Genomic DNA, 12,207 nt, shown 5'->3' with positions numbered 1-12,207 from the left:
CATTCACTGACACCTTGTTCACATGGATTTTGTGTATTTTTTATTTTCATACAAATGGTACCAATTCCACTGGTTGTTTGTAACATGGGAACCTTCTTATCATCTGCCATAGCCCTAACCCCATCTTTCCTCATTCCACCCCCCAATAAGTACTGACCCCGGTCTGATCTGTCTACCCCATTATAATTTAATTCTTCCTCCCCCCTCCATCCTAGTTTATATTCTCCTCCAGCCTTCCCATAAACCCCTCCCCCAGCACAGCAGACCCCCTTTCATTTAGGTGTAGACCATCTCTAGTATATAGGCTGCACCCCAATGAGAAGTCAGCCCAGTGCTCTAGGGTAGGACTCCATTTTTATTCTTCTCCTGCCATCAATGGCCAACCCGGTCCCACACTTCATCCATGTCTTTGGGGGCCTCTGATCTCCTTATGAACTGTTTCTTCCATGATGAAGATCAGCCATGGAGTATATCTGAGGTGTATATCAGGGTGTGCTTCTTCCCCACGAGAGCTGGGATGTCCAGCAACATTCACCTAGAAGACATTTCCCGCACTCAAGGCACTAATACCTCTCCAGGGTTGTGTGAGACCCCTGATGTACAGGAAGACAATACTTCATTGAGGAACATTTCCCTCACTCAGGACAGGAAAGTGGCTTCTCTCCAAGTGACATCTCTGATGTCTGTAAAGATTGGACTGAGCTGAAAAACATTTTCCACACTCAAGACAGGAATATGGCTTCTCCCCCGTGTGAGATCTCTGATGTGTGTAAAGACTGGCTTTCTGTGAAAAACTTTTCCCACACTCAGGACAGGAATACGGCATCTCTCCCGTGTGAGATCTCTGATGTGTGTAAAGTTGGGACATCTGTGAAAAACTTTTCCCACACTCAGGACAGGAATACGGCTTCTCCCCCGTGTGAGATCTCTGATGTATGTAAAGATGGGACTTCCTTGAAAAACATTTCCCGCACTCAGGACAGGAATATGGTTTCTCCCCCGTGTGAGATCTCTGATGTGTGTAAAGATGGGACTTCCTTGAAAAACATTTCCCGCACTCAGGACAGGAATATGGCTTCTCCCCCGTGTGAGATCTCTGATGTGTGTTAAGACTGGACTTCATTGAAAAACATTTTCCGCACTCAGGACAGGAATAAGGCTTCTCCCCCGTGTGAGATCTCTGATGTGTGTAAAGACTGGACTTCACTGAAAAACATTTTCCGCACTCAGGACAGGAATACGGCTTCTCCCCTGTGTGAGATCTTATATGCAAATTAAGATGGTATTTATAATAGAACCACTTCCCGCACTCAGTACAGGAGAAGCTCTGAGAAGCTGTTGGAAGGCTGGCCTGGTCCCGCACAGTCTGAGGTTCCTCAAGATACGAGGAATCCGATGGTCCATCTACACTGGGTGGTGCCGGATGGACATTGGAGGGAGCCGGGTTTTCTCCTGGACTATACTGTGTGATGTCCTCATCTTCTACTTTCCAGTCTGGAGACAAAGTGAGACAATCCTCGGAGGTTTTCCTCATCTCCCGGCCATGGACTAAAATACAAAGACAAAGAGGATTACTAGACAGGAGCTGATTGGTTCCCCCAAACCAGGACTCCGCCCACATCAGGCAGCTTGGTCTCTGAGGAGCTTACAATTCCACCCTCAAGGGAACTAGGAAATGGCTCCTCTGATCTCCTACCAGGTCATTTCTTTATTCATGGACCTTAGTCAGAGAGTGTGGAAACAACCAGAACTGTCTTTTATAGGAGGGACAGTGATGAGGGGATTATAGGACGAGGGTCCCCACCCCCTCTATCACTCATCGCCATCTTCCCAACACAAGAAGTACTGCACTTCCTTATTTAGTCCATGATTTAGTCATGAAGAACAGCGGGGCTGAGCCCCACCAGAGGTCAGAGAGTGAGGATGGGGGGAGAACAACCAAGATGAGGACTGGACTGATCCTGAAGACCACCATCATTGGGGTATTGACTCCTCCCTCATTATCACTTTCTGTTTAAGGGTCCAAAGTTGGAGGATGTTATCACATTATTATCACCATGTAAAAGTCTGTGCTCCAATCACATCATCCGATACAAAATGTCCAGCTGGGAGGAAATGGGTGTAACAAAAGAGAATCCATATTATGTGTATATATAGCAGTGGGGGGAGGGGGAGAGCAGAAGTCAGGAGTATGTAATGTACAACACAGAGTATATAGTGCAAGGGTCAGGAGTATGTAATGTACAACATAGTATATAGTGCAGGGGTCAGGAGTATGTAATGTACAACATAGTGTATATAGTGCAGGGGTCAAGACTATGTAATGTACAACATAGTATATAGTGCAGGGGTCAGGAGTATGTAATGTACAGCGTAGAGTATACAGTGCAGGGGTCAGGAGTATGTAATGTACAACATAGAGTATATAGTGCAGGGGTCAGGAGTATGTAATGTACAACATAAAGTATATAGTGCAGGGGTCAGGAGGATGTAATGTACAACAGAGTATATAGTGCAGGGGTCAGGAGTATGTAATGTACAACATAGAGTATATAGTGCAGGGGTCAGGAGTATGTAATGTACAACATAGAGTATATAGTGCAGGGGTCAGGAGGATGTAATGTACAACAGAGTATATAGTGCAGGGGTCAGGGGTATGTAATGTACAACATGGAGTATATTGTGCAGGGGTCAGGAGTATTTAATGTACAACAGAGAGTATATAGTGCTGGGGTCAGGAGTATGTAATGTACAACATAGAGTATATAGTGCAGGGGTCAGCAGTATGTAATGTACAAAATAAATTATACAGTGTAAGGGTCAGGACTCATAATATTGGTATTCAGTAATCAGTGGAAGATTAAATGTTTCCTGTAGACAAGTTGCAGAGATCCCACACCGCTGCCTCCCATCTCCTGAGACTGCACTCAGTGACTTGGGTCTGAGACATACAGACATATCTCTCCACCCGGCACAGCCAGCAGACCACAGAGCAAGGAACCCTGGGAGAATTGTTCTGTCAGAGATCTTACTAGACCCGGGCATGGGGAAGGAGACCATAGACACTTATGTCAGGTGATAAGGTCTTGTAATGCCTGTGCTGAAAATGAACATTTTGCTGCCAGCTGAACCCCAGAACCTCCATAAATCCAGTCTAGATACATAAATTGTGTCTGCAGCACAGAGAAGGAAGATTATCCGAGAGAAATCCAGGAATACAGGACGGGGAACACAGCTCAGGAAAGTGACCAGGGGATTACAGGCTGATATCACCCAGTCCCCGCCCTACTCTGGACCAATCAGTGAGCAGTATGGGTGGAGGAATGGATTTAGTGTTCATGACCCACCTGTGCTGATCTCTGTAGGAGTGTCCTCCTCTATAAATGTCCCCGTTATTCCATCCTCCTCCATAGACTGCTGATCATCCCTCACATACGCCTCTTCTTCTTCTGCTTTCACCTCAAATTCTATATCGATTGGATCTCCACTCTAAATCAAGGAAATGAGAGAAAATATCATCTGTAAAATATAAGGTCACATAAAAGAACTCCACACATTGTCTCCACATGTCCATGTTCTAGATGCTCTGTCCCACCAACCTTGTAATAGTGAGGGATGGTGTGACCTTCCTGTGTGGAATCCCGGGAATACAGAGGACGGGGACATCTCTCTGGTGGGTTCCTGGTATTAGGTGGCTCCATCATCTCCTTGTGTCCTTCTGAAAACTCCTCCATCACTCCATACTCCTCATCCTCCTCTTTATACTCTTCTTTAACATCAATATTATCATCCCCGAGGATTCCACTCTGAAAGATATAATAAAACATTCATTGTAACAAACATGCTGTGTATAAATCACAACTACCAATAATTGTCATCATCTACCTGATGATGGTGAGGGATGGTGTGACCTTCCTGTGTGGAATCCCGGGAATACAGAGGACGGGGACATCTCTCTGGTGGGTTCCCATGACTGGATCCATCTGTAGGAAACACACACACTGACTGAATCCATTGTTTCTATGTGTTTATCAGATGATGGGGGATCTAGGTGGATCCTCCGTACTGCTCTCTCCTTTACAATAAAGTCTCCTCTTACCCGGTGATGTGAGGGGCGGCTGATTGTCCATCATGACGTCCTTGTAGAGATCCTTGTGTCCTTCTAAATACTCCCACTCCTCCATGGAGAAATAGACAGTGACACCCTGACACCTTATAGGAACCTGACACACACAATGATACAGTCACCATCCAGACACATCCCTTGTCTGTTACTGGAGAATGTCCCAGAATTCCCGGCACCGCTCACCTCTCCTGTCAGCAGCTCAGTGATCTCTCTGGTGACTTCTAGAATCTTCTTCTTCTTTCTCTCTTCTATCAGGGAGGGAGGTGGAGGCAATGTGATGTCATATGATCTCCAGACTTCACAGGAGGAAAACTCTACATCTGAACACAAATAGTCACATCAAATGATATTCCCAGAATCCTCCTCACCTCTCCATTCAGGTCTCCATTTTATTAAAGCCCCACTTCAGGCTGAGGTATAATTCCCCCCCACAGGACCCCCACACTACGCAGGGTATAGGCTTGTTGCAGCATTCTGATGTCATTACATACAACGCAGGACCAACAGTCCCACTTTACATGTGAGGATACCAAGGGGCCCTCACATCCTAAGAGCATCAGAAAAATCAGATGGAGGGACATTGGGAGGAGGAGCTGTGAGGTCAGTGTGATGTCATTGGATTCTCTGACTCTGGATGGAGAGACATTGGTGGGAGGGGCTGTGAGGTCAGTGTGATGTCATAGGATTCTCTGACTCTGGATGGAGGGACATTGGGAGGAGGAGCTGTGAGGTCAGTGTGATGTCATAGGATTCTCTGACTCTGGATGGAGGGACATTGGGAGGAGGAGCTGTGAGGTCAGTGTGATGTCATTGGATTCTCTGACTCTGGATGGAGGGACATTGGGAGGAGGAGCTGTGAGGTCAGTGTGATGTCATAGGACATATAGACTCTGGATGGAGGGACATTTGGATGGGGAGATTTGAGGGGTCCTCTATATGATGCTCCTGTATAAACCAAATCATTGTTCCTGGGTGTGTCCTACCTCTCCTAAACTGAAGAGTGAACTTTGACCTTTACCATCCAGAAATCTGTCCGGAATCTGTGGAAGTAAGCTGTCATGTGATCAGGTGACGTGCGGAGGAACGGAGTGTAAATAGCAGACAATTGTCTCCAGAGCCCCTAATGGTGGGGATGGATTTGGCGGCGTGCTGGTGCCAAGTTTCCCCCCCCCAGGGTCACTGCAGGTGTGGAGAAAAGCTGTGTAAGAGGATATGGAGGAGAGATGAGGAGGAGATCCAGGAATCAGGAGAAAGGTCAGGGCAAGCAACAGACGAGCGCATCCAAGAGACCAAGCCGGGGTCACTACACAGAAAATCAATCCAAGGAAACAACAGGCAGGACGAGGAATAGCAAGAAGGAGCTGAGAGACAAATGAGAATATTGCTCAGCCAATGGGAGATGATCTCAGCATGACTTCCATCATGAAGGAGATGAGGGGGAGGGGAGGAAGTCACTGAAGGTGACCATAGATCCATGGAAATTCAGCTGGTTCAGCAGGGATCGCTCACATTTCCATCCATGTGTGGCCACTGCTGGATAAAAGCCACTCCCTCAGCGGCTGCAGCCAATAGCTTCAGTGCTGATCCGTGTATTCTGAGAGCGGAGGAGTCCCCCCATTGTCAGAATACAAGAGTGCAGCGGTTAGGATTCCCCCATCCACCTCCAATGTGTGGATGGGGGAATCGCTTCAGTTTTTATGGTCATCCCGCTGGCTGAACGATAAAACTGAACCATGTAGGCCAGCTTTGGGAGCAACATATATTATCATCAACTCCTCCCCCTGAAGGGGTTAATCTGGGTTCCCACACTATATATGTGTGTATCATCATCTGCTGGAGATAAAAGACGCCACAGTGACTATGGAGGAAGAGGACAGAGATGATTAGGGAGGAAGAGGACGGACATGACTATGGAGGAAGAGGACGGACGTGACTATGGAGGAAGAGGACCGAGATGATTAGGGAGGAAGAGGACGGACATGACTATGGAGGAAGAGGACGGACGTGACTATGGAGGAAGAGGACGGACGTGACTATGGAGGAAGGGGACGGACGTGACTATGGAGTAAGGGGACGGACGTGAAAATGGAGGAAGGGGACGGACATGATGGGGGTTACTGGGTGTAAATAGGAAATAAAATCTTATTACCTCCTCAGCTGCCACTTCTAGCAATGTCTTCATTGTACTTCTTACCACATGGAACTTCTCTTCTGTACCTGAGATCAGTTCCTGTCTGTTCCTGACATCACTTCCTGTCTGTATCCCATAGAGAAGTCCTGTCTGGAGAGAAATGAGGTCACCATCTTGTGGAGTTCAGAGGAACTGCAGCCCTGAGAAGCGTCCCCTAACCATTCCTGCATTGTATCCACCTTACAGAGATATCAGGGAAGTTCAAAAAGAACTAAAAAACGTAAGAAACAATAAACCTAACTCTTATGCAACCAACTGTTTAAAAAAGATATTTTACTACAGATAGAAAAATCTTAAAGACACAGAACACAAGATAAAAACAAAGGTATACATAATAAAACAGATACCACTAAAACAGATCTTTTTGGGTAAAAAAAATGCAAAAATTCATCCTAAAGTATAAAAATATCTATCAATCCACTCATAATGAGGATGTTAGACATAAATGACAAGGATGTAATGGTCACAGAGGAATGGTGGTGGAGATCTCTCACAGTAAGAACACTTCCTTGAATGGTTCTATAAATAAAGAATGAATCCTGGAGGGAATAAAGCTGTAAAGCAATAAATAATATATAAACTGGGCCATCCACTTCATCCATAAAGACATTGTGATTGAAGATCTTCTAGATCACATAGAAGGAGGACTCATCCATGATTTCATACATTTGTTTGGAAGGATAGAACAATCCTCAGAAGGGAACATGTAGGATGACAGGAAAGGCTCCTGACTGGTGAGATCCTCCAAACATAATGATGACATCCATGAACTGGAGCGAGCTCATTGGGGTGATAAAGCCAATCTGGAAACACTGTGTAGACGTTCTCCAAGAACTCAGCACACTCCAGGTGTGGAGAAAGTCTCCAGGTGGGTTTAGCCTGTCATTTATCATAGGTAGAAATGTCCACACATGGACTTCCACAGGGACCCCCAGACTACATATAGAACCTGTACATTGTCCCCAGGTCTCCAGGTGGGTTTAGCCTGTCATTTATCATAGGTAGGAATGTCCTCACATGGACTTCCACAGGGACCCCCGAGACTACATATAGAACCTGTACAGTGTCCCCTGTAATGAACTGCTTCCCACCAGGCCTATAGCAGAATGACAGCTGAGCGGGATCTCTCCCATCCTGGGTGGACATCATATGAAGTCCTCCAAGTCTAGTGGCTCTGCTGTATCCTGATATGTCACCTGCTGTGTCCGCCAGATGATAGATCATTGTACCATGCCAGCCCAGTACCATGTGATTGCTATGACCAATCACAGTGATCACATGACAGTTGTACACAATGAATGGCTTTCATTCATAGCCATTCATTGTGTACTATTGTGATGATCTCTGTGATTTGTCACTGGCTCAATACCTCTACTGGAAATGTATTCCAAGCATCAACTACTCTTTCAGTAAAATAATACTTTCTGAGATTAGTTGTGAACTTTCCTCCAGTTAGTTGGAGGTCATGTCCCGTGTTCTTCATTTTGGTTTTATATTGAAAATCCTGCCCTCCTGAACCTTATTCACTCCCTTGTTGTATTTAAAGGTTTCAATTGAAAGGATCTAGAGAACCTCCATTGTGTTGATGTACGCCATTTTAAGTATTAAGTTAGATTTTTGCAGATATATTAGAAGTTTAATGGAACTGTTTTAGTTTGCTGAAGGATGTATCAACAAAAGCTAACATGACCCTGAAGTTTTCTTTGCCCGGCTATTTCTCAGAAAGCTAGCAAAAACAGTTTATACCAAGAAATGTATATGTCATGTTTCATGTAGTCAGCTCATGATGGAAACTTACAAGTTACAGTTTTAGAACTCGCTCCCCCCCCTTATTATTTCTGTATCCTATATAATCTTAGTAATGTCTAATAAACTTTGAACATCTCTGAACATAAGCTGCCGTTATTTCCGTGTTCAAGGGGTGTTCCCAGAATTCTGCTGATAAACCAGGAATCTCTCCACAGACTGGGGGTCTCTGAGGGGATAAGAAAATCATCCTTTCAGCTGGGGGCTCAGCCCGGGATGACCACCCACCTCACTTGGTAAGTAAACCTTTTGTCTTTTTATGACTAAAAGCTCTTTCTTGCCCTGTGTTGAGGGAAGGTCTTGAATCATTCTGTATTGTCTATATAGACCCGTGATAACCTGTAGCTGCTTTTGGTAAGCAGACTTAACTCTTTGGTAGAGTTACAAAATAGTGCACTATAAAGAAAGAGTGTTTTTGGTGAAACACAGATTGTTCTTTGGTAGAACATAAAATAAATTGTTCTTTGGTAGAACACACTGTCCTTTGGTAGAACATAAAAGAAATTGTTCTTTGGCAGAACACACTGTCCTTTGGTATAACAGTGAAGAGATAACTTTTGGGAAGTTATCAAAAGGTTAATAAGTCTGTGGAGCAGATTCTTGTTTATCTTTTGCTTTTTCTTTCTGTCACGTAGAAGTATAAGATAATTTGTTGTGTGGAACAAAATAAGATTATAAAGTAAGATAATCTTACCCACTGTCTAAATATGGGTCAAGGAGGTAATTACCCACCAGGTCCCCCAGAAAAGGGAGAAAATTGTAAGGATTATGTTGCTAGAGTTTATGGAACGGATTATTATTTAATAAATCCCTGGGTGGATTGTATGGCAGGCTGGACAGAAGCTATGGGAAGTACAGACCCATTCCCAATAAAGGGGGCAAATGATCCTTTTCATACAGACATGGTTAAGGGATTATGTTTGGGGGACAAACAAGCCTTTCCTTGGTATGAGGGGGACCCACAATGGGACCAAGTTTATATGAAGAAAGGGGGAGAAAACTGGTTAAAATGGTCACCGTATTGGGTTGATAATAGCAAGGGAAAGTTCAATTTGATTTTCTCTTTAAAACAAAAGAGGAAGTTGAAATTGGATACATTAAAAATATGCCAGGAAAAGCATCAATCTGAAAAGACATGCAGACCCAAGATCAGACTGAAAACAGTTCAGACACCAACCCCACCCCCTCCGTATAATATATATCCTTCATTAAGTGGTTTTAAAAATGCTGCTGATGATGATTTTTTGATCAGTTTTGGGATGATTACTCCCCAGCCTAATGCCCCTCCAGCCCCTGCCCCTCCAGTCCCTGCCCCTGTCCCTGCGCCACTTCCCGTCCCGGATCTACAACCAATACAGCCAGGCCCCTCCACTTGACCCAAACAGATTATTAGTATAAAATCACCAGACAAAGAGGGTAGCCAAGTTCAAGGCATCCTTACGGAAAATAATGACAATGAAGGAGAGTTGGAATACGAAGAACAGGGACAGGTAAATATAATAAAATTACAGAAAAAGGATGGTCAGTGGAGAAGAAGTGACACCAGTCATAGAAAGGGCAGAGATGTGGAGGAATTTAGAATGCAGCTTAGATCCATGGATAAGAAACAAGAGGGAAAAAGAGAAGATGAGGGGGCCGTAGGAGGAAAGGAGGTGGCTATATTGACGCTACCATTTCTCACAGCAGGAGAACTAATTCTAAAAAACCCCATAGAATTAGAAGATATTAATGAGATTGTTAAACATTGTCCCAAGCCTACAGTATCTCCTGGAGGTACACTTGCTTATTTAAAAAAGGCATGTTTGGGAAGAAATTACACGCAGGAAGATATGAGATTGATTATTGATGGTATTCTGGGAAATAATCCAGCTTGGGATTGGATAAATGTAAAAAGCATTAGTCACATAGAACCAAGTAATACACAGGCTACTGCCTATAAACTAAACACCACAGAAGGGAGAGAAACTATGTGGGGGGAGCTTGACACAGAACTAAAAAGGGTTTTCAAGAATAAGGCTTCCCTCCCTATTGCTACAGCATGTAAACAGAAGGTAGAGAAACTGTATTAGAATTCTGGAAAAGGTTGAAGGATGTCTGGACACAAGAAGCAGGACTGGCTCTAACTGGAGAGTTAAGTCCATTGATGATTCAGACATAACAGGTCTTAAGCCAGAAGCAGGATTAGCCGTGAAGCAGCAGGTCTCTGACTGGGCAACTAAAACTGTTGTTGAGTTTCAGACCTCCCTTCACGAGAAGGAGGCAGCGGGATGTTTAGATATTGTAAGAAAAGAGAAGGTTAATAGTAGTCATTTCCAAAGTGACCCCCAACAGGGAAATCAAGGGCAAGGACAAAGAGGAGGAGGGTGGTATAGAGGTAGAAGAAAAGGAGGATTTGGCAGGGGAAGAAGTAACTCTGAACCTCACCAAATCCCCGGAAGAACTGGATGTTTCAACTGTGGAGGACAGGATCACTGGAGATATAACTGTCCATATGAACCTTCCTCCTCCCAGGGACAGCCACAACAGCGCAAACAGAGATACCAACCACCTAATGCCACCACCACCCCCCAAACACCACAGGCACAGGCACAACCCCAAGATATTAAATATCCAATTCAGTGGGGGCCACAGCAGAACCAGAGACAATAGGGATGCCCGGAAGGTGGTGTCCCGGCATTTCCCTTGGTTTCTTCATCATACAGGCAGCAGCCTCTCATTTCTTTACAAGTAGGGGCGCTGAAGTTCCATTTTTAATTGACTCAGGCATGACATGCAGCAGTCTGAGTGAGGAAATGTATCATGGAGAAACTACAAATGCCGAACCTTCTATGGGAATAAATGGGATACTAACAAAAACCCTCAAAACTCCCCCCTTGCCCGTTTCAGCCCTCACATGGGATGAGGCCATCACTTGTCACAGTTTCAGAATCATTCCAAATTGCCCTGTAAATTTGTTGGGAAGAGATCTTAAGCGAATTTTATGGATTTCTCTGAGAGTAACATCAGAAGGAGGTATTGTTGCCAGATCCTCCAAAGTACCCATTATACCCGCCTATTTCAATGATGAGAGTCATCCCTCACACATTACACCCCCTCCTGATACACATCCAGTTTGGGCCACAAATTCTATGGATGTAGGATTAATTTCATGTACACCGTACACAGTCACACTCAAGGAAGGGGCATTGCCCTACAAACAGAGGCAATACAAATTGATGCCAGAGAAGGAGGAAGGGATTGCTTCTCTAGTGGAAAGATTTTTAGAGACAGGTATTTTAGAAGAAACGGTTTCTCCTTACAACACACCTATCAATCCTGTTAAGAAGCCGGATGGCTCTTACAGGTTTGTACAAGATCTGAGGGCCATAAATAATTTGGTGGTTCCATTAGCCCCAATAGTGCCTGATGTGCCATCACTCCTCACCTCCATTCCGTCCGATGCAGAATATTTTACAGTGATTGCTTTAACAAATGCATTTTTTTCGGTTCCTGTGGACCACCAGACGAGGGCGCTCTTTGCATTTACGTTCTGTATCCGCCAGTTGACCTGGTGTAGATTGCCCCAGGGCTATGTAGATTCGCCTGCAGTCTACTCACTTGCCCTCCAGACCACACTGAGGTCCTGGACCCCTCCCAATGGTTTGGTCCTCATTATATATGTGGATGACCTATTGATTTGAAGTCCAAGTCAGGTGGCCAGTCAGGAGGATAGTTGGTCTCTGTTAGAATGGTTGTCAGGGAATGGTCACAAAGCATCTAAAAAGAAACTGCAATGGTGCCAAAAACAGGTTGAATACCTTGGTTTACTCTAAGTCATGGTGAGAGGAATGTCAGTCACAAAAGTGCTGCGGCTCTCGTGGGTCTGCCCCGCCCACAAACAAAAAAGGACATGCTAACTTTTCTTGGTATGATTGGTTACTGCCGCCAATGGATACCTGATTGTTCATTCTATGATCACACTCTGAGGTCTGCCACACTTTCAGAATCACCTGACATTCTCACATGGTCAAATGAAATGGTTGATGCCTTTGTGTACCTGAAGAATGCTATGGTAACGGCCCCTGGTCTTGGACTACCTGACTAT

Source organism: Staurois parvus, unplaced genomic scaffold, assembly GCF_062004578.1.
Source record: "Staurois parvus isolate SC_StPar_1 unplaced genomic scaffold, SC_StPar_1.0 ptg000960l, whole genome shotgun sequence".
Taxonomy (NCBI): Eukaryota; Metazoa; Chordata; class Amphibia; order Anura; family Ranidae; genus Staurois; species Staurois parvus.
Note: the sequence above shows the minus strand (reverse complement) of the source record.